Source organism: Silene latifolia, chromosome X (genome assembly GCF_048544455.1).
Source record: "Silene latifolia isolate original U9 population chromosome X, ASM4854445v1, whole genome shotgun sequence".
Taxonomy (NCBI): Eukaryota; Viridiplantae; Streptophyta; class Magnoliopsida; order Caryophyllales; family Caryophyllaceae; genus Silene; species Silene latifolia.
The window spans coordinates 107,011,439-107,034,675 of record NC_133537.1 but is presented as its reverse complement, the minus strand read 5'-3'; positions in this window follow the sequence as shown (position 1 = coordinate 107,034,675).

Genomic DNA, 23,237 nt, shown 5'->3' with positions numbered 1-23,237 from the left:
ATCTTCCAAACAAACACTTGTCGTCCATTAAAAAATCTGCATATCAAACATGAATTAAAATTTGATAACCGATAATTTAAATGGTTGTATTAAGGTAAAACTGGAAATGGGGGGAAAAAATAAAGGAATAAAATATAATACCTTTCTCTTATTCTCTTGCCATCGTAACAAGCTTAACGCAACTGTCCTTCAGAAGAAAGCCAAACCCTTGTAATTGCTCGCAGCTGTCCACACGGATCGGTCGCGTCCAGCCTCTAACCACTTCAGTACATAGACACCGCAATCGTGTCTTCACAAGCATAGCGACAATAATTAACATTAAAGGCTGACTGATGATAATAACTGATGATAACGATAGTGGAAAGGATTAAGAATGATGAACTTATAGGTTTGGCTGTTGAGGAACATTAAGAGTCTCAAATGGAAATAGGGGAACACCTACAAAGTGTTTGTACCCTTTGGAACGGCATAAAATCGTAGTGACATTGCTAACCTAAACCAGGAGAATAAAATGAACCTATTAGATATGGAGAAAACAGAAAAAAAAATATCTAGTAAAAAAGATAGTAACTAATGATATGTACCACTTCCGCAGCGATCTCTGTATTAGCCCGAATATCCTTGGTACGTAGTGCGTTCAAGATATAGTTCGTCTTCGCCTCCATATCATACACGACAAGAAACCAATGGTTATCTTCTATAATGGGTATAAACATCTGTAAGCCGAATTAAAAATTCTTGTAAGATGACTAAATTTAGGGTTATATTCCATAGACAAAATGCAGTTATTAGATATCCAAAGAAAACAGATGGTGTACTTACAACCTTAACACACGTCCCATCATTTGACATATAGGATGTTTTAATATAATTGCGGCCAAGTATTCTATCTCGCTGTGGATTAAGGTGTTGTAATGAACAAAAACCCCATCATATTCCCATGACACATTATTCATTAAGAAATTGTTAATTGAGAAACAGCTAAAACAATTATACTAACTCGTGCGGTTGTTGGGATATACAACAATTATGGCTTGAGTAAAGTTGAATAGATCCCGAACACATCAATTACCTATATTGAAAAAAATGAATGTTGTTTTATACTATATAAAAATGCTAAGAGACAAATATGGTCTTAATAAAATGAAAATACCATATCAGTGACCCATTTCCGAGGCCTCAAAGAGGACATGCCTTCTTTTGTTACTTGCCCAAAGTTTGTCACAACTACTGCGTCACTACAAAAAGCAAATATACGGTATATACAAAAAAGTCAGTATGTGGAATGTCAAACAATGCATAAACAATTATTAACAAAAAAGTCAAAAATTCAAGTTGATATTGTAAGCATATTATTATTATTTAGCTGCATCTCCCTCTGATGGGAGGAACACGTAATCCAAGAGCTGCATATCAGAATATACCACTTTTTGTTCAACCGCTTGTTTCCTTTATAAAATGGATGAAAACACATAATTGGTTGATATAAAGAAAAACACTAACAGATCATGAAAATTTATACTAATTTCGAATGTTTGCTTACCCAGTTTTGACGTTAAGACGCCTTGCAACTATCGAAACTTGTTGTGACAGATCATTCTGGGCACATGAAAGGATAGCAAAACAATATTTCAACTTCTGTCTAAAAATGATCTTGCCAACTGCAGCTGATGGCCTAGCCTGTAAAGTGCAAGATATATTAAATTTTTATTGTGGTTAATGTAACTACTGATGTATATAACGTATATAGGCAAATAAAAGACGTAACTTACGTTTATGAGTTGGGTCTTGAGCATTTGACGACAGCCTGTATATATCTCCATGTAACACATCAGGTAAATGCCATCATCTGCATTATCAAGCACATGTGACTTGGGTACGAACTCTTCACATTTGTAAAACTGTACTGCCTTAAATCTTCTCGATCGAGGGATCATGTCACGAAGAATAAAGTCCCTCTAAAATAAAGCCAAACAAAAATCAGCAAACATGTTTGGACTACTAAATAGACATCAACGTTTGAACACTTAAAAGGGCCTGCAAAATCAAATGCTCACCACCATGTGGACATATTCAACAAAGTCTACTGATTTAGGTCGCATTGGGTGGATGACCTCAATCTTTCGGGCAATAAAGTTGACACAGATCAGGAGCGGCTCACGAAGTGTGAAAGAGAACATCATCTGGATTTGGAAAAACATATATGGACCTTAGTGAACACACAAAAACGACCAAAACATACTAATTTAACTTTAGATGCAATAAATATCTTGGAAGCTCACGAGTTTCACTTTATCATACTCGGTGATATCTTCACATATAATTCCCTATTTTAAAACAAAAACGTAAAAAATTGTAACACAGGAAAAGCAAACACGTCTTTAATCAATCTAAAAACAGCGCATAAGACAACTTACATTGTGAGTAACGAACGCGTATAATCGTAAAGGGGAGGAGGCAGCTCTTATTTTCTCTCTCTTATTCAAAATACTAGCTCATACATTGATAATAAGAGGGATAGCCCTTGTGAACCATAGGAATAACAGGTTCGTTGGGAGGTCCTTGTGAACCATAGGAATCCGATATGTCTTGAGACTGAAAAAGGTTGAATGTCGGACACTCAGGAGCAACACGTCTTCTCTTTGGTGCGGGAGGTTCATTGAACGCGTTACTTAACACGATAACCGCTGCCATAAAAGTAGGGTCATTCCAATAGGGGTCATCATTAGTACCCTCTGCTGAAGTTGTTGCCCGAACACCGTGTTTCTCAGATTCTGACCTACCAACTGTAGTGGTCGTCTCGTAAGCAACATGGACTTTAGGGTGTACATCTGAATTCTTGGCAGTACCGGTATCATTGTTGCGAATGTCATTGCAACCAACAGTGGGGTCAACTTTACCGCAGTCTACATTTGCCCCAACCCCTGCCTCGGGAATAAAAGGTGGTGTCAACTGAAACCCACCTAATAAAGAATCTGCTATGGCAGAAAGCTGACCGACAACTACAGAATTTGGCATTATAATGTTAGCATTGTTGATTGAATCTCCAAAGTTCTGAAATGCAGTAGCAAGGGCTTTCGCTGTGTTTGCCATCCTCTCAATACAAGTACTGACACATGACATGTTATCATCGTGATTGTCGGGCTCATTGTTGTCGGGCGCATCATTCTCATTCTCGACGATATCTTGCTCCCTCACAACATCAGGTTGTGGTCTGGTACTGCATTCCACAAACCCAGACCCAAAGCACCCGGGATGCTTTACCAACTGGTTATCAACGAACCCAGAACGAAACCGACGAGCTTCCTTTTTTTCTTTAGATATACGGAAAGATATCGCATCCTTTGTCCATGTGCATAACGTTGAGAACACCCGATCAACTGTTCTAGCTTTGAAAACCGACCTATCAAGATAAATGAGGATTAGAACCAGTATAGGTCCTCTATAAATCTTCTTGCAGCCCCCATTGTCTTCCTTTTCTTTCTCAGCCCGCCACTGTTGGACACTTGCAATTAAGTTTCTTCGGGTGAAGTCGCACCAATTCATCTTTGGTATTAGAGAGACATCCCTCAAACACTTGAGTATCCGAACACTTAGGATGTTACCCTTAACTCCCATAAGTAAAGCAGAAGCAATAAACACAATAAAATTTCTCTTGAAATATGCCTCACCTTGTCTTTGTTCAGCCATCTTAGTCAAGATATGGCTATTGGTCACTTTGTCAACACCCTCATATTGGGATTTCCATTCATTCACCAGCTCTACAAACACTTCAGTCTACTCAAATCGGGTCGCTTGTGAGATTGTTATCTCACCCATGGGTAACCCCATGGCTAGATGAACATCTTCGTCACGAATAGGGAGTTGCATGTTTAAGAGAGAAGACGTGAATGGATCAAAGCTCAAAACAAGCCAGTATGCCAGCTGCCCAGGGATCGTGTTAGTCTTAAGGCATAAGATGCCGCCAAATCCCATCTCCTGAATATCTGAAATCTAATTATCGGACAGGCCACTATTGATGAATTGTAGAAGAACTTTGGGACTCATTCTTGTCTTTAATACCGGAAAATCATCGGTAGAATCAGAACCATCTTGTTGTATACTTGTACCAAAGGCTTCCTGGTGATTACTTGTGCCACCTACATCTAACGTCAATGGTCCTGGCCTAGATCTCGTCATTATTACACCTGCATTCATGAAAGATGTAACTGGTGATAATTATGACGTACCCAATAATCACTAAAATGCAGCAACATATACGATGGATAATACCGATGATACAAATAAAAAACGGAGTGTCTTTTTTTTTTAGGACAACAGAAATAGATATATGCAATCATAGGACATCATCACCATCCTTAACAAACATAATATAAAAAAAGTGATTCAGGCATCCGCAACATACAACTTTAGTAATCAAAACTAGGTATCAATCCACGGTCACACAGAAAAATTATAGCATGTTACTGAAGCGCAGGGCATCGTACTTCAGGCATCATTGCACACGTATGCTCTCCCCTCATAAAAAGGGATCTGACACTGTCATCTTAATGCTTGCATAAAAACAGTACCTGTAAGCTAAATAAATGTAGCTAACACCTAATATAGTGCATCTAGAGCATGAATAACTTCCTAAGTGTATAACACAAGTGTAACTCACAAAAATACCACCAACTGAATACAGATGAAAAGTGGTTTCATACAACATCACCACCTTTTGTCAGAATCACAAAGTACACCACAAATTGGGATAATATATACTGCTATATTTGAATAATACATATCGCCACGCAACACATAAAATAAAAATGTACCTAGCGGAAAATTTAACATGACTACAACCTCTTGAGACGTACCTAGCTGATACGGAACCCTTAGGTGTATAAAAAATCAGTGAAAACTCACAAATATACAACTCACAATACACTACTGTAACCCGGAAGGCAACACAAAGACCTAACAAGGTAGGAAACCCATGAAATCTCACATCAAATGAAAGACAAACTGGAATGCTGTGAAATCAACATAACTAAGGTTACATGCAAGACGATTTTCAAGCAACAAAAGTAAAATAACTGCTGGCATGCACAAATTGAATGAATATATGTTTATGTTTTGATGATGATAAGAGTGCTTTACTTTCTATATACTCGTTGCGCGTAATTTTTTGTTTAGTCTTTTAGATTGGACTTACTAATCGCAAGCATTAAAGAATTGTGATGGAAGTATACGAGAACATATTGTGATCAAGCCCTCAATCACGGATCAAGAAATTAAAAGATAGTGAAAGAGTTATTCAAGCGTCATGAGAAGATAAAGCTCATCTAAAGATTGATCAAGCTTGTATAATGAAGTAGCCTACACTCGAAGATCTCCTAACAAAGATTAGAATAGCGAAGGTGATTATCTCGTAATGGTAACGTAAGAATGGACTTCTTACATTGGTAAAGTTATGGCCTCACAGCTATAACATTACTTATATAAGAGCTCAATGTTATAGCTCTTCTACTATAACATTGAGATGTGAAGTTTATAAAACACACGACAAAATAGTTTTTAAATTGTTTTTGGAAAACCGTTTTAAATGTTTTAGTAAAAGTATTTGTTTTACAAGGGAGCTTATTTTAATATTGAGTATGGTTTTACTATGAGCTTATAATTAGCAATTATGATTGAATCAACTTATGAGTGAGGCATCTTGCTAATTAGGGTTTCTAGTTTCTACATACTCTAAAAAACCATAAACCTTAATTTATCTTACCTAGGGTTTACGTGAAAGAGGATTGGGCTTATGAGTCGTTTCTTTCTCATACACGGTTACTCTTTGTACAAGTTAGGGTTTTATGTAAATCTTTATAATATTTGATTAGAGATTTAATATCTCTTTTATATAATTTTGATTTATTCTTTCCTAACTTATAAGATATTATTTTTACAAAGATAGAAGGAAAAGATTGAGTAAATCTTTAAAATAATATTTGATTAGAGATTTGTTATCTCTTTATTATTTGATTTATTCCTTTCTGTATTATAAAAATATTAGGGATTAATAGTGCCGCGTGAACAGTGCGTGAATAGTGCAGTGAATAGTAAAACGTGAATAGTAATTTCCTTCTTGCACAATAAGTCTTTGCTTGGATAAGGGTTAAGGTTTTAGGATAATATTTGATAGAGATTTTTTATCTCCTTATATTATCTTTCCTAATCTCTAAGATATTGGTGAGTTGTTAAGATAGGAAGATATTATTTATTAAGGCAAGTCTTGGAGAAGAATTAAGGAAGATTTAACCTAATTCCTTCTTGCTTTACAAGACTTCCACACGGCACTTAGGGTTTTTAATAAACCGAAACCCTTGCTCCTCTTTTACTATAAATACTCCATACTTTACATCATTAAAGGTTAAGACCTTTGAGCATAACTTTCATATATTTTCAAAAAGCAAAAACCGTGTTTTAGAGCAAAAACCGTTTTGATATTTTTCGAAAAAGGTCGTGTGATTTATAAACTTGTGCATTCATTCTTATTGTTACCGTTACAAGATAATAGTGCTTTAATTGAATTCTTACTCGTTCATTAACGTGAATAAATTAGTAGAATCATTAAGTGCTTTCATATTAACGTAAGTTAGTCACTCGAGTATTTAACGGTACTCATTGAGTTATAACTAGAGTTAGTTGTACGAGTTGGGTTAGTAAATTTGTAATCCGTAGAAAGGTAATAAATTTATTAATCGAGAATAATGGACGTAGGTTTCGATTTGTGAAACTGAACAACTTCAAAAACCGTGTGTGTCTCTCTCTTTCGTTCGTTTGTTTACTTTGTTCTTACTTGATCATTACTTAATTAGTTAAAGTTTAATCAATAAACTTTAAGTAATTAATTATATTCATACAATCGAAAAAGTTTAAAAAGTTTTAAATCCTCAATTCACCCCCCCCCCCCCCCTCTTGAGTATTTTGGATCGATAGACTCTTCAATTGGTATCAGAGCCTCGTGCTCTTGATTGCCTAACCGCAAAGAGGCTGATCTATCTTTTTCTTATTTATCTTATCGTTTTATATTCCGCTGTCTATCACGTGATAAATGGATTCCATATACCTCAAGTGTCCCGTCTTTGATGGGAAGAATTATGGGTTATGGAAAAACATGATGACTCACTATGTGAAAGGTCACGATTGGGAGTGTTGGAGGATTATCCAAAACGGACCAAACAAAATTCTAGTTGCATCCACTGAAGGCACTACCTATTAGAAGAAGGAAGACGACTATGTCGAAGACGATTATAAGAAAGCCGAAACGAACTCTAAGGCAATAAGTTTACTACAAAACGGCATGACCTCTACTGAGTTCGATCGGTTCTCTTCGTGCTCTACGGCCAAAGAAATATGGGATGACCTTGAATTAGCTTATGAAGGTACTTCCATTATTAGGAAGCACCGTATAGATTTGCTAATGTAAAAATATGAGCTTTTCATAATGGAGCCTAATGAGTCGTTGGATAGTATGTCCGCAAGATTTTCAAGCATTATAAACGAACTGAAAAACCTAGGAAGGAAGTTCAATACCGAGGACATTATAAGGATGGTTCTTAGGAGCCTGACTAAAAAGTGGTGTGCCAAAGTCACAACAATGGAGGAATCACGAGATCTTGAAAACCTATCCTACCAAGAACTCATTGGTGCTCTCATGGCCCATGAAATTACTTTGAATGCCGATGACGCTGAACCAAACAGAGGTAAAAACATGGCCTTGAAAAGCGAGGATGTTTGCTCCGACATAGAGGATGAGACCGTATTATTTGCTCGTCGTATTAAAAATAGGATCTTTCGAAACAAACAAGCAAAATCTTCTTCTAACAACAACAAGTCCTTTAACAAGAAAGCAACAGAATCAAACTCATCATTTGCTAACAGAAGTTGCTTCAAGTGTGGAGAATCTAATCACATGATTAAGGATTGTCCAACATGGGAGAAGATTAAGGACAAGGCAAAACGCGAGATGACAAAGAAGGAGTTCAAGCAAGTAATGATGGCTTCGTGTTGGGGAGATCTTGACTCAGAAGATGATGAAGGATCTGAAGATGACGAAGTAGCCAATCTTTGTCTCAGCAGCATCAGTCTTGACCTAATCACTGACAGCAATGATAATAGCACGACTTCTTATTCAAATTACTGCTTTCTTGGAGAATCAGACGAAGATGACGATTAAGAGGTAAGTTATCTAGAACTCAAAAAACATGTTAAGAAATTATCTAAAAGTGCCCTAATTGAATTCTTTGAGCAAGCCCCCGATAAATGTCATGAACAGGATTTGGAACTAATGGATCTAAAGGAACAGATTCTTGATAATGCTGAAGAGAATCATATTCTAAAGGCAAAAGCTAAGAAGTTGAAATCTAAAGTTATAGCTGATAAAGCTACAACATTAGAAACAGCTAATGCTGAAAAGAAGGAATTAGAATCCAAAATTATGGCTAATGAAGCTATAACTTCAGATCTAAAGCTTAATATTAAGCACCTTCAAGTCAAAGTTATAGCTAATGAAGCTATAACTTTAGAACTTAGAAAAACCAAGGAACTTCTAGAAACTAAAATCACATCTGATGAAGCAGTGATTTTAGACTAGAAGAAAGAGATTGATTTTCTCACAAAGCAATTGAAAGAATCTAAAACTGAGATGATCAATGTTAAGAAACAACACTCAGATGTTGTACTCATTCTTAACAAAAGGTTCCAAGACTTTCGTGACAATTATAAGAAGGAGAATGACATAGATCACACGAAATGTCTCGAAGAAATTAAAAACCTAAAGGACTTACTTCTTCACGCTAGGAAAGTCCATGACAAGTGGGAAGGTAGCACAAAAGTCCTAAACTTCCTAACCGAACAATCTGACAATAATATGAAGATGGGGTTAGGACATGAGTGCTACAGCCGTAGAGATCACTCTAAACGCAAATCAACACCTTCGGATTATGATTTTAGAAAAAGAAAATATGCCGATCTTCCTGAATATCTGATTTGCAATTATTGTGGTCATACAGGTCATATCCAAGACAATTGTGTCAAACGTGTACATGATATACGAAAAAATACCGATTTTGTTAAAACGGTTGACACAACATTCAAGGATAATGAATCCCCTATAGATGAACCTAACGAAGAAAGGAATAATAATTTTCGTTGGTTCTATGACATGGCTTTTGACTACACCAAGAAACCTAGTACTTCACAAACTCCATGTCAACCTAAACAAAGTAAGTCTAACCACAAGGAGAATAGCCATAGTAGACCTAGAGAAGTTCCTAGACCTAGGAAAACCCCTTGACCAAGAGAAAACCCTAAACCTAGAACTCCTTCTAAACAAAGTTACCCAAGGTTTAGAAAAACAACCATTAGACAAGTTTGGATACGAAAGGATTTGACAGTGGATGCTTAAGACACACGACCGGAGATAAGAATCTGTTTCTTTCACTCAAGCCGTTCAACGGAGGAAAAGTGACGTTCGGAGACAATAAAAAGGGAAAAGTGATTGGTGTTGGCAAAATCGGAATTTCTAAGTCACATGCAATCAGCGATGTCTATTTAGTGGATGGTCTCAAGCATAATCTACTTAGCATATCTCAACTATGCGACAAAGGTAACAAAGCTTTTTTTTTCATACTGATGGTTGTCGCATTATCATTGAAGGAACTAGTAATGTTATCCTTGAGGGCCATAGGAAAAAGAATGTATATATGGTAGATTGAAATGCTGTGCCTACTAACTCTTTCTCATGTATGAAAGTTACACTTGATGATCCTTGTTTGTGGCACAAACGGTTCAGCCACATTACCTCACTAACCCTGAACAAACTCAAGAAGTGGGACTTGGTTGAAGGGTTACCTAAAATCAAGTTCGAGCAAGAAAAGATGTGTGACACGTGTGCTAGGTGCAAACAAGTTAGATCATCGTTCAAACCTAAAAGAGTAGTAAGCACAAATCAAGCCTTGGAACTAATACACATGGATCTATGTGGTCCTATGAAGGTAAGGAGTAGATGAGGATCCAGGTACGTCTTTGTTCTTGTAGACGATTACTCAAGGTATGTATGGTCTATCTTTCTTCATTCAAAAGATGAAACGTTTGATGAATTTGATTGTCTTATGAAGCGTGTTCAAAATAAGTATAAGACTAATCTTGTATCTGTTCGTACGGATCATGGCACCGAGTTTGACAATAAAGCTTTTATAAAATATTGTAGAGTTAATGGTGTGGGACATAACTTTTCTGCACCAAGAACTCCTCAACAAAACGGTGTCGTTGAACGTATGAATAGAACACTGGAAGATATGGCTCGTACAATGCTTTTGTGTAGTGGTCTACCTCGTAACTTTTGGGCTGAAGCCATTATGTAATACTACGATTTTATGAGTCTTTAGGTACTCTATCGAGTGGGACTTACTCTGTCGAGTAAGTATGTTTTTTGTACGAATCAGTAGTCTGCATGTAGGGTACTCGATCGATTAGGCTTGACACTCGATCAAGTAAGGGCACTCGATCGAGTAACTGACTTACTCGATCGAGTAAGTGGTTTTACGGGTAATATTTGACGAGTTTTGTTAATAATGCGGGAATGGTATAAAAGGCTTTCGTCACTTTTCTCAAAACACTTTTACAACCTAAAAACTTTCAAGAAAAGAATTGGAGTTACGTTGAATCATCCTCGCCGCATTATTAGCAATTCCCGGAGCTAGAAGTGTCGTATTTCGTCATTCTTTATACCTTTGTGATCCTTACGTCGAGGGTAAGCTTTACATATAACTTTTATATTATTTTGTTAATATTGGTTAAACCCAAATTGGGGATTTGGGGGTTTTATGATTGTATGGTTAAGGTAGTAATTGTATGTATGTATGTATGTATGTATGTATGTATGTATGTATGTATGTATGTATGTATGTATGTATAGGAGGAGGGTTCGTAGAAGAGAGGTTTTGAGACAGCTGCTAGATCGTATGATTCTGTGATTGCAATCCAGGTAGGGTTTCCCTACTCAGTATTAATTACATAATGTGTGGTGATTGTGTTATGATTACTGTTTATCTGTCTGTGATCATCGAGTTGCGTCCCTGGCTAAGTGGAGTCACTTGCGGGAGTGGCTTCACGCCCTTGATTCGCCCTCTGTGGAACCCGCCACAGGAGGGGATGTGAACATTAATAAACATGGGTTTATCGCTCGATGGAGATGAGCGGGGATTTGATGGGTATGGCTGCGGTCCCCCACTGGCGGTGTGGAGTATCTGTTGTGATGGGTACTCTGGCAGGGCTACACACTTTAGTGTTTAGTCAGTTGTAATACCCGCCCTTTTAGGGACCCTTTGACCAGCGTTGACTGACCTTGGGAGCGGGAATAGTTTTTAGAAGTGTGTGCCAAAGCTATCTTGGGTTACGAGTTATGGGTGGTACTCGATAGAGTAGAGGCTACTCGATCGAGTAGCGTGGTTACTCGATCGAGTAGGGGGTCACTCGATCGAGTATGTGTGGTACTCGATCAAGTATCGGGTTTTCAGCGAGGGTTTTTAATCGCGTTTTGTTAAATCCGCAAATCATTTCCGCCTCATTCCTTCTATCCTTTAGTCGCCTCTTTCCCTTCCCTTCACCATAAAACCTCCATGGAAACCCTTTTGAAGGTTCTTGTGCCTTAGGAGAGCATAGCTTGAGTCGGGTAGCGGTCTTTTGCCGGGTTTCTCCTTGTAGGTATATTGTCATCGTCATCCGTATCCTTGTCTTTACAGTTAGGGTTTTCTTGGTAGTAATAGATGTTTGTGTTGTGGTTATAGGCTTTGCTTGATTGCTGGATATGTCATATGTTGGCATGGATTGGTTGTAGTTGCTTAAAGGTAGGTTCGCCTACTCAGTTTCTGTAGATGGTCTAGTGTGTCGGTTGTTGTGGTTGTATTGTGGTTGTTATGTATTGTCGTATTCGTATTGACGGTTGTGGATTGATTGCTATTGATGGTTGTGATTGTTTGTCTCTGGTTCTCGAGATGCGTTCTCGGCTGAGTGGAGTCACTTGCGGGAGTGGCTTCACGCCCTAGTTTGGCCCTTCGTGGAACCCGCCACGGAAGGGGATGTGCACATTAATGGGACAAGGTTATCGCTCGGTATGATGAGCGGGGATTTGGTGGGTACGGCTGCGGTCCCCCCACTGGCAGGGCTGGTCCAGTGGACAGTCGGTGACGGAGATTGATTGGAGTGGGTGTGATTGTGTGTGTGACTGTTTATATTGTATTGTTAGATGTTGTTGACTTTATTGTGTCTTATCTCAGTACTGACCTTGTGTGGTTGTCTTGTTGTTTTATGTGTCTGCTGTGATCCCTTAGGGTGAGCAGTCTGTCTTAGCAGGTGTTGATATCGTTGATAGCTGGAGTCCGGGCAGGGATGAGTCTTCATGAGATTTGATAGTTATAGTGGGTAGTCTTTGAGTTGTATCTTTTATATCGTCAGTTGGTTTTAAATCACTTGTAACATGACATAATAGTTCTTTTATCGACATTTGATTTTACTGTCCTCGGGAAACCGAGATGGTAATGCCCTTATATGCTAAGGAAGGCCTAGTTAAGGCTCCTCTGGATATAGGGGTGTTACAAAGTGGTATCAGAGCGACGATTTTGGAACCTGTAACAAATGAACTTAATGAACTTAGCGAGTTTAATAAAATGAACCTGGTGTATGTATAATGGGAGCCCCAGCTGATGCTAGATTTTGGGTGAGTAGGCGCCCTCATTTCAAAATCTTGGCCCCATGATACTTAAGCCAGTCACAGGGTATGGGAATGTGGAGTCCGTGTGTATATATGTGAAGTATATGTTAGCTGTGTAGGAGTTATTTGTGGTTGAGTCTATGCTAACGTAGAGACGAGTATATTTGTTGCGTTTGGATGGTGTATGGTGAGGAATTGGCATGATTAGTGAGTTGTATGATGGTTATGAGAACCGTGATAGGAGCTTATTTGATAGAAATGCGTGAAACTGTGAAAGTGTATGCCGTAATATGAAGGTGATCATGTTAATGTTTACTTCAGGTTGTTGATAACGGTAATCGTATATGAGTTTATATTTCCTACTGTAGCTATAAAGATGATAGCTAAAGAAGTGTTTAGTTATAATATGAGACATAGCATATAGTAATACGTATATGCCTTGTTTATTAGTAGAAACTTTCCGCTGCGTGACGATCGATTTGAGTAGCAAAATTTTGTTTGTGTTGATTTAAACATAATAAGCTTTAAATTGCTATGTAGAGTATACATTATATTTATATGACATATGAAATGATGAATTATCGTTAATTGCATGTTTCATGTTGATGTGAACACGAGTTTGGTAATAATGTGGTAAGGTAAGTTTAAGTAAGGTGTGAGGACGTGATTATGCTTTTGAATGACTCGGTAGCAGGTAAACCGAGTTGGGTAATTTGTTGTAGCGTAATATGACATAAAACTTAATTGTTGAGACGATATGGTGTGCTTGAGTAATAATAGTAATACGTGAACGAGTATGATAACTATTGGCGGATTCCGAACTTAGTTTGGAATCGACACGCGATATTGTTTTTGCAGGAATCTTCGATCTACTTCGTAGTTTTGACCATGTACTTAACTATACCTGGCCGAGTGCGAGTGCTTACTAGACCGAGTAGACCTCACTCGATCTCGTTAGGAAGCTATGGCGTCGGGATGTGGATATTTTCTGCAGATACTCGACGAAATAGCGCCTACTCGATCGAGTAGAGGGCACTCGATTGAGTACCCTAGACACTCGATCGAGTAGGTTACTGCACAGTGATTCTTACGGGTTTCTTAAAACCCTTATTCTTTCTTATTCTCCTCATTCTTCTTCTATAATTCGAACCATAAGCTCTTTCATCCCTCTCGAAAGCTTTCTTCGTCTTGTGTTAGTAGTGATTCTTTGGGTTGGTTATTCTTATTTGTTTGCATTCTCTTACTTTCCTACTTAATCAAGGTATGATTTGTTGGGAAATGTGTCCTCAACAATAGTGCGATCACATGATTTAAATATCATTATTAAATCTCATTTTAAGAATACATGTGGGATGTAATATTTTACAAGTCAACTGGTCCACACATATCGGTAATGATTGGCTGACTAGAGTTTGACATTACTGTCGTGCGACGGTGGTGATCAGTTGATCCCCTTAGGTCATACCTATAGGGAAATACTCTTAATTGATTATTTAATTAATCGTATACTGATACGAGTTAATTAAATTGCTTAAAATTGACGGATAATTTTGTGAGTATAATTTACGTATCTCATTGTAAATATGATTAAATGAGACACGGTCTAAGTAATCGAATTGTTTTATTACTTAGATGAAATTATTGTTTACAGAAACAATTGAAACGGAATGAATAAATTATTATAAATACAGAATGTTGTAGTTTATAATTTGGAAACATTTTTGGTACAAGTAATTACGAATTACTAGTCGATTTTGTAAATGACATATTTTATGAGTATGTTGATTTTTAATATGTTAAAAATACATTACAAATTCACATGTCAAGTAACATGTCACATATGTCACACTTGACAAATGACAAAATAAAATGGACCTTCCATTTTATCTTGTATAAACCGAAAATTAGGAGTATTAGTGGAATAATTATGTTGATTATTTTAATAAGAGAAAACATAATTATTAAAGTCTAATCTCTAGCCATGCCCACCTATGCTTTTGAGAAGAGCAAAAACAAAAAGTATTGAGCATCCTACCGAAGCCAATTTTCGGCCAACCATACAAGAAAAGAAAAAGAGCTTTTTCTTTTCAATTCATTCATTTTTCATCATTTTTACATATACCATTTTCTAGTGTAAGAAAGTGGTGAATCTCTACAATATATGAATTTTCTAGAGAAATAAAATCTCACATATACTCCCTCTTGACCGAGTGATTCAAGAGCCAAAAATACAATTTATTTTGTATCAATTTTATAGCAAAAACTAATATTATTACTAGATCTAAATAATATTGGTTATTAAGATGTATTCCTTGGGTATATGCTTTTGGGAGGGATTCTACATTTGAATCCTTGTTCTTCCATTTGGAGAGCTCAAGAACAAAAGAGAAGGAGATCTCTTTTGTGCCCATTTGAACCGAAATACCATTGTAAGAATAATGATTTCTTCTCTATTTTATTATATTGTTTGCATGCATAAAATCCGTTTTAATTTTATGACAATTAATTTATAACATATATGAGTATGTTAGTATGTATATGAATCTACATTTCCTTCAATCAGTATCAAGAGCCACTGTTGTTTGCATGCAAATCGGTTAAAAGTTTTTCCGAGTTACAAGAATAACAAATAAAACTTGTAAATTTTGTGTTATTATGATATATCACGAAATTAATCCATGCATGTTAAAATTTCTGGTCCTAAAATGTTTTAGGATATTTTGGTTAATTTTACGGATTTTTATTGTTCATATTTTACAATAATGGCATTTAAATATGATTTTATGAGTAAAAATGTCATTTTTGGTCTAAAATTAGCTATACTTCGAATTTTCCAGTAATTTTTGGATATGTTGTCACATATATTATTTTGAGATAACCTGTAAATTTTCATAATTTTTGGACTTGTTATGCTCGAAAAATGAATTTTTCATTATTAAATTCGGATTTAGGTGAAAAATAGGTTAATATGAGTTAAATTTCGAATCTGGTCATAGAAAATTAATATGTTGTCACATGCAATTTTACAAGATGTGTGTAAAATAATTGGCTATAAAGAAGTCTTTTTGCATGATTTATGGATTTTTGAAGAAAAATAGCATAAATAGTGACATTATTAGTGAAAAATTAATAAAACATAAATCTATGACTTAGGAAAAACGTCTAATGTTGCATTTTATTATCTTTTTCGGATCTAAAATTGAAAAGTTAATGAAAATAATTTTTCCATGTTTTTATGATTATTTTATTAAAAATCGATAAACCGCAACATTGTTTTTCCGGAAAAATTTCGAAATTTTTAACCTAAGATTTTGAACATTATGAGTGTCATGGTATTTTTCCAGAATGTTCATGAATTTCAATTTCACATTTTGAATTTATTTGAAATTTTGTGATTTATTTGAAGTTTAATAGCTTATTTTTGTAATTTTTGGTCCATTTATGAACAATTTTATGAAATATGGGTTAATTATGGTCAAATTATTAGTGAAGACTAAATTTTGAGTCCTAAGAGGTTAGGGTAATTAACTTATGCATAAATATGAGTTTATGTATTTTTGTGATTATAAAATGTTGAAATCACGCAAATCCGTAAAAACCGAGTTATATACGATATTGGCTATTTAAAGGCGATTTAGCATAAAATTGAGCATGTTCATACATATTATAATGCTGCATTTTCTTTATGATTGTCATAATTTTAATTTATGTAATTTTGAATTATGTAATTTTACTTAGTATGGCCTTAGATTTTAATTGGTATTTCCCGAAATGTATGGGAATATCGATTCGGTTGTAATTTTTATTGTGATCTCGTATCACCGTTTTTTAATTTAATAGATTTATTTTATTTTAGTTACAAATGTATAATAGGAAATTATGTAATTTGTTATGTAATTTTATTCATTCCGGAGTACCCAAAGACGGATTTCTTCAAGAATGGCGATACATTAAGACGGTGTTACCTCGAGATGCGTGAAACAACCGAAGTTCAAGGGACCAATGGAGTTGGTTTCCGAATATGTAATAGTTAAACAGTTTTTCTATTTTAGGAAAGGCCATACTAGGATTTATTTATTTATTTTTATGCTTGCATTTTATTTTATGTCACATGCATCGCTAAATCGCCATAACTAAACATGCATCCTTATTTTATCGAGTTTATCGACCGTGTCAATTCGAATTATCGTAGTTCACCGCTTTAGTTCACTTAAAACGTGATAGATAATAAATTGACATGACCTCTCGCTAAAACAATTAATTGAGACATAGCCTTACCAAATAGTAGAAACCATGAAAACCTATTTCGCGAGGGAGTGCACTCGGCTACCCCGGGGTACAAACCTTGTTACGTAGGGGAAGTGGGTGATAAATGTCTAATCCACCGAATTCATGTTGATGAGGGTTTCATCGGCTACCCCGTGCCTAAGTTAATGTGAGTTTGGACAATGGACACATTTATTCGAAATTTGGATTGAACTCAACAAAAGTAATTGATAAGGGTTTCATCGGCTACCCCGTGCCCTTGTTGATGTGTTTTGGGCTATAGATAAATATTAGAGTAATTTTATCGACCAAGAGTTCTAAAAGTAGAATCGATTAAAAGGTTAATCCACCGAGTTATATTGATGAGGGTTTCATCGGCTACCCCGTGCCTAAGTTGATATGAATTTGGGTCTTGGAATCATTTATCATAGTTGGGTAGAGGTCACTATGTAAATGCTTTACTTGTTATTTACAAGTATTAATATAACGATAAATGTTTTGTTTTCACTATTCTGTTATTATTGTTCTATTTCTTTACCACAATTCATATACGATATCATTTCGATTTTTGATTCAAATCTCCATTATAACATCGTAACTAAAGACAAATATGAATTTGCTTCTAAAACCTCATACGAACCATTGCTAAGGATCTCTTGTAAAGAGTATAGATTAAAGTTATTCATTATCAAACAGGTTTTTGATTCTTGACTAACACTTCTACTTACAATGGATTATGTTTCATACACTTAATTGAATTAAGTACCTTGAAGCGATAAATTGTTTTGGTGATTAGATTTTCAGAATTCGTAATTGACCAAAATAACGCAACCACTTCAATGAAAGTTTTAAGACTAAAACGAACAAATGAAGAGTAATCTTCATGAATTCAATTTTGCTTCTCAAAGCAAAGACTCATTGAAATGAGTGGGAGCATTCTCTTAAACCGTTAAGATGAGGACGAGGTTAAAGAAGTAAAATTAGAATGGAATTGATACAAGGTTATGTTAAAGGTAAAGTTGTTGAGAATGACGATACTAAACCTATCAATCCCGACCGATAAAGTTTCCATTGTCTTAAATGTTGGACACGAGAAAGGAAACTACCCCAAATTATTGAAGAATCAACAAGTTAGTTGTGGGACATCTAATGGGACCTTCTTCTTTAAATGTTTATTTGATTAAACATAAATTTTGCTAGTACTACTTAAATCAATATTAGAAACCGGTGGTGGTTTTCATCATTATGTTTGATACATGGGATGATAAGAATATGACGACTAGCGACAATAATGTCGAGAGATAGAGTAATTGTGTACTCAATCTAGTTTTTGGATTTAAAGTTGTACTTAATTGTGACTATTAAGTGCATAAACTCTAAATAAGAATATAAACTTGTTAAGGTACAAAAGAGGTTTTTACTTTTGTGACCCTATACACCACGATTTGATGTATGGCTAGCCCATTATCAAGGTGATTATATTCTAAACCAAACTAGAATGATATATCATGTAGATGATGTAAGATTTAAACTGGTAACCCAAGATTGAACCTTAATTTTTGGAATGATGAACGCAAAGAGTTATCGAGTACTCTTGAAACCATTAGATTGTTAATGGTATATGCGTATCTTGTATTCAAAGCAAGATGTCTCGTGCCTTTTGGTTGAAAAGGAGATCGAGGTTGTAAATCATCAATCCAAAATAGGTTGATCATTATCTTTTACCAACGATTTAAGTTGACACTAATATGTTCACTTAATAAGGTAAATAGAGAAATCTTTGAAGAATTTCAAAGAATTCAAGGAATCACGATTTAGTCGTGATGGGATTATCAAAGTGAAGAATTTGATATAAGCCAAATGAATTGTGATATAGTATCACAAATTAATCTCTCTTAACACGCATTATGGGATAATGTATGATTGGATAAGAATTCAAACGCTATTCGATAAGGTTTGGACTTCGATCAAGTTACTTTGAGTTACTTGATCCTTTTGGGGATTTTATCATTTTTGTCTAAATTATTTTTCCACTAAATCGAATCATATGAGATATGAAATGGTAAGGGTACCATATTTGTAAGTTTTCACAAGAAATAAATGCTCATTATTCCCTCTTCAATTATCACGAGTACGACGGGTTTGCGGCTCGTGAAACTGTCTTTCTAAAATACAAGTTTATTTTTAGAAGACAGAGTGGGAGAAATTATTCAAAAGCCACAAACAATGCCACAGAGAATGTTATGTCGCAAGAAACTGGTCTTTCTTGGCTACATGAGACGTTTTGTGTAAGACATTGTTTCTTGCAAACCTAGGAGGTTAAAATCGTCACTTGTTAAAAATGATGAATTCATGCTACTTTTAAGAAAGTAAAGAGCTTATAACTTACAAAAGAAATTGTTTGATTCAAGTTGATTACTTCTAGAAAGTAATGAACATATGACTTACATAAGAGTGTTTAAGTCACAACTCAATACAAGGCTTAGAGCCATGAAAATCCAAAATAAAAGGCTTGATTAGTGACAAAGGGTTTTGCACTAATAAAGAGATATTTCATAGCAAGATTGGTTGCAAAGGGTTTTGCACTAATTGAAATGCTTAAGTCTATTTGGATCTTCTTAGGGATTATGTTTCATTATGAGGATATGCATACATCAAGTGAATCTAAAACCCACTTCTTCAATAGAAGGAATGTATTCAATACATGTCATGAGTTTTGTAGATTCTTGCAATCCTAAGATAATATGCAACTTAAGAGATGGTCTTAAGTGGGACATCAATGAGTTAGAATCAATGTTTTGATCATGTTATAAAACTTTTCTCGATAAGTCGAGAAGTTGTGTTTATACATGAAGTTTAGTGGGAGTTACGGAAATTTTAATTAGTCCGATATGTGGATGACATATTGATCATTGAGAATGATTTAAGACTTTTGGAGTATTATAATACATCTTGAATATCCGGATTTATGAAGATAAATCCACATGATATTAGCGTCAGTAAGAAGTCTTATGTTGATAAGATTCATGACTAGTTCAATTAAATTGAACATATTTGATTGATTTCATTTGCTTCCATTTGCCGAATCAATTGAAAAGAAATGATGTATAACACTTCATATGCTTTGAGTATGATGAATTGTTTTCAAAAATCGAATTTAAGTAATCTTTACCAAGTAAGCTATAAAGATTACCCTTAAGTGCTTGCAGAAGCATTAAGGAAGTAAAGCAAAGTGTTTATGATGCAATGTTGTGTAAGGGTGTTACACAAGTGACAATTGACAATTGAGATTGCGCATGGTTTCCGACAAAACCATAACCAAAACACATTAGGATGGTTAAGATACCATTGTGGCAATGTTTATTAAGAAGTAGATTTTCTAGAATCGTTCTAGGCAATAAAGAACAATGAGAGATATTTATAACGGAAATTGAGTACACTTGCGATCATGAGATGTGCAAGAAGGATGAGTCCCGCACACTGTGAAAACAGTGGGAGCTATTCTTAGGCTAGAGGGCCTATGTCTTGATTAGATCTCGACACGTACTCAGAAAGTTTTGTAATGCAAATGTATACATTACAAAGGAAAACGAGTATGTAGTGAGGTTAAGTAAGGTACAAGAAATTGATAAAACCTACTAACCAAAGCCTTCTCAAAGGCTAAACGTGATGAGTCATGTCATTTCAATTGAATTGAAATGAACAACTACATACAAGATCAAATTAGATTATAGAACATGAAATAGTAATCAGGCATTGACTATTCATATGTGATAATCGCATTTGTCGTTCGAGTTTTACTTTAAAACTCTTTTATTATACTTTGTTACATCCAAACGGGTTGTAGAGACAATTGAACCCCGTTAAAGTGAACACGGATTAGCATTGTATTCGCCCATAGTTACTTGTATGAGGTGACGTCTCGAAGTAACTAGAGTGTGATGCGATTGATGGCAAGTTCAAGTGCCATAGAGTCATGTGAGATGACTAGTCGATCACATAGGCAGATCGTTAGGAACATTTTGTCGGGCCTTATGACCGCTTATAGAGTTCTGGCAATTTATATAGCCTGGTCGTGGCGAGAGCTACTATAGTATTCAAATGAGTCGATTCTTTTGACTAAAGACTATTCACCTAAGATGGCACGATTTCGAGATTAACTTTGATTTGTGTTACTACGACCTTCAAATCGGGGTCAAATGGGCATATTTTGGGTTATGATGGCTATGGCTAGTCGAAGGGAATGAGTGCGATAGGAATTGTCCACCCCTTGTCAGGGTTATAACAATATCTCAGGGCCACTCGAGGAGTAATGAACTGGAAATGCGTGGCCACGCTCGGAAGGTATCTATGATAGATAAATCCGGTCAAACAGTTATTCTCCAGATCGAGGAAACCACTCTCGATATGATCACTTGCAAGTACGACCGAAAGACACCTTGCATTGAGTGGGAGATAGTAATAGGACAAGAGAATTGGTGACGGACACTTGTCGAGGACAAGTGGGAGATTGTTGGGAAATGTGTCCTCAACAATAGTGCGATCACATGATTTAAATATCATTATTAAATCTTATTTTAAGAATACATGTGGGATGTAATATTTTACAAGTCAACTGGTCCACACATATCGGTAATGATTGGTCGACTAGAGTTTGACATTACCGTCCGTGCGACGGTGGTGATCAATTGATCCCCTTAGGTCATACCTATAGGGAAATACTCTTAATTGATTATTTAATTAATCGTATATCGATACGAGTTAATTAAATTGCTTAAAATTGACGGATAATTTTGTGAGTATAATTTACGTATCTCATTGTAAATATGATTAAATGAGACACGGTCTAAGTAATCGAATTGTTTTATTACTTAGATGAAATTATTGTTTACAGAAACAATTGAAACGGAATGAATAAATTATTATAAATACAGAATGTTGTAGTTTATAATTTGGAAACATTTTTGGTACAAGTAATTACGAATTACTAGTCGATTTTGTAAATGACATATTTTATGAGTATGTTGATTTTTAATATGTTAAAAATACATTACAAATTCACATGTCAAGTAACATGTCACATATGTCACACTTGACAAATGACAAAATAAAATGGACCTTCCATTTTATCTTGTATAAACCGAAAATTAGGAGTATTAGTGGAATAATTATGTTGATTATTTTAATAAGAGAAAACATAATTATTAAAGTCTAATCTCTAGCCATGCCCACCTATGCTTTTGAGAAGAGCAAAAACAAAAAGTATTGGGCATCCTACCCAAGCCAATTTTCGGCCAACCATACAAGAAAAGAAAAAGAGCTTTTTCTTTTCAATTCATTCATTTTTCATCATTTTTACATATAACATTTTCTAGTGTAAGAAAGTGGTGAATCTCTACAATATATGAATTTTCTAGAGAAATAAAATCTCACATATACTCCCTCTTGACCGAGTGATTCAAGAGCCAAAAATACAATTTATTTTGTATCAATTTTATAGCAAAAACTAATATTATTACTAGATCTAAATAATATTGGTTATTAAGATGTATTCCTTGGGTATATGCTTTTGGGAGGGATTCTACATTTGAATCCTTGTTCTTCCATTTGGAGAGCTCAAGAACAAAAGAGAAGGAGATCTCTTTTGTGCCCATTTGAACCGAAATACCATTGTAAGAATAATGATTTCTTCTCTATTTTATTATATTGTTTGCATGCATAAAATCCGTTTTAATTTTATGACAATTAATTTATAACATATATGAGTATGTTAGTATGTATATGAATCTACATTTCCTTCATGATTTTCTTCCCTATTTACATGATTTATCAATTTGGATGCGTTAGAATAATGATGTAATCTGAAATTTTCGATTCATATGGATAGATTATTGCTTTTAATTGTTGTAATATGATTCACATGCCTTCTTTCCTTGATTGTTGGTGATTAATTGCTGTAAAATAGATTAGAAATCACGAAATTTGGGGGCCGAAATTTCTAGGGTTACGAAATCAAAAATTTATTTTGGTTGTTTTACATTGATTAGATGATGGAATTGAGTGCTATACATTATATATATCATGTTGAAGGATGAATTTTGATGATTTTCACCTTAAAAGTTGCCTTAAAACTCCGTCTTAAAAGTACCCCAAATTGAAATTCGTCTTCTATATTTGAAATTTGGTGTGAATATGAATGTTTAGGTAAGGGATAAACTTCAATATG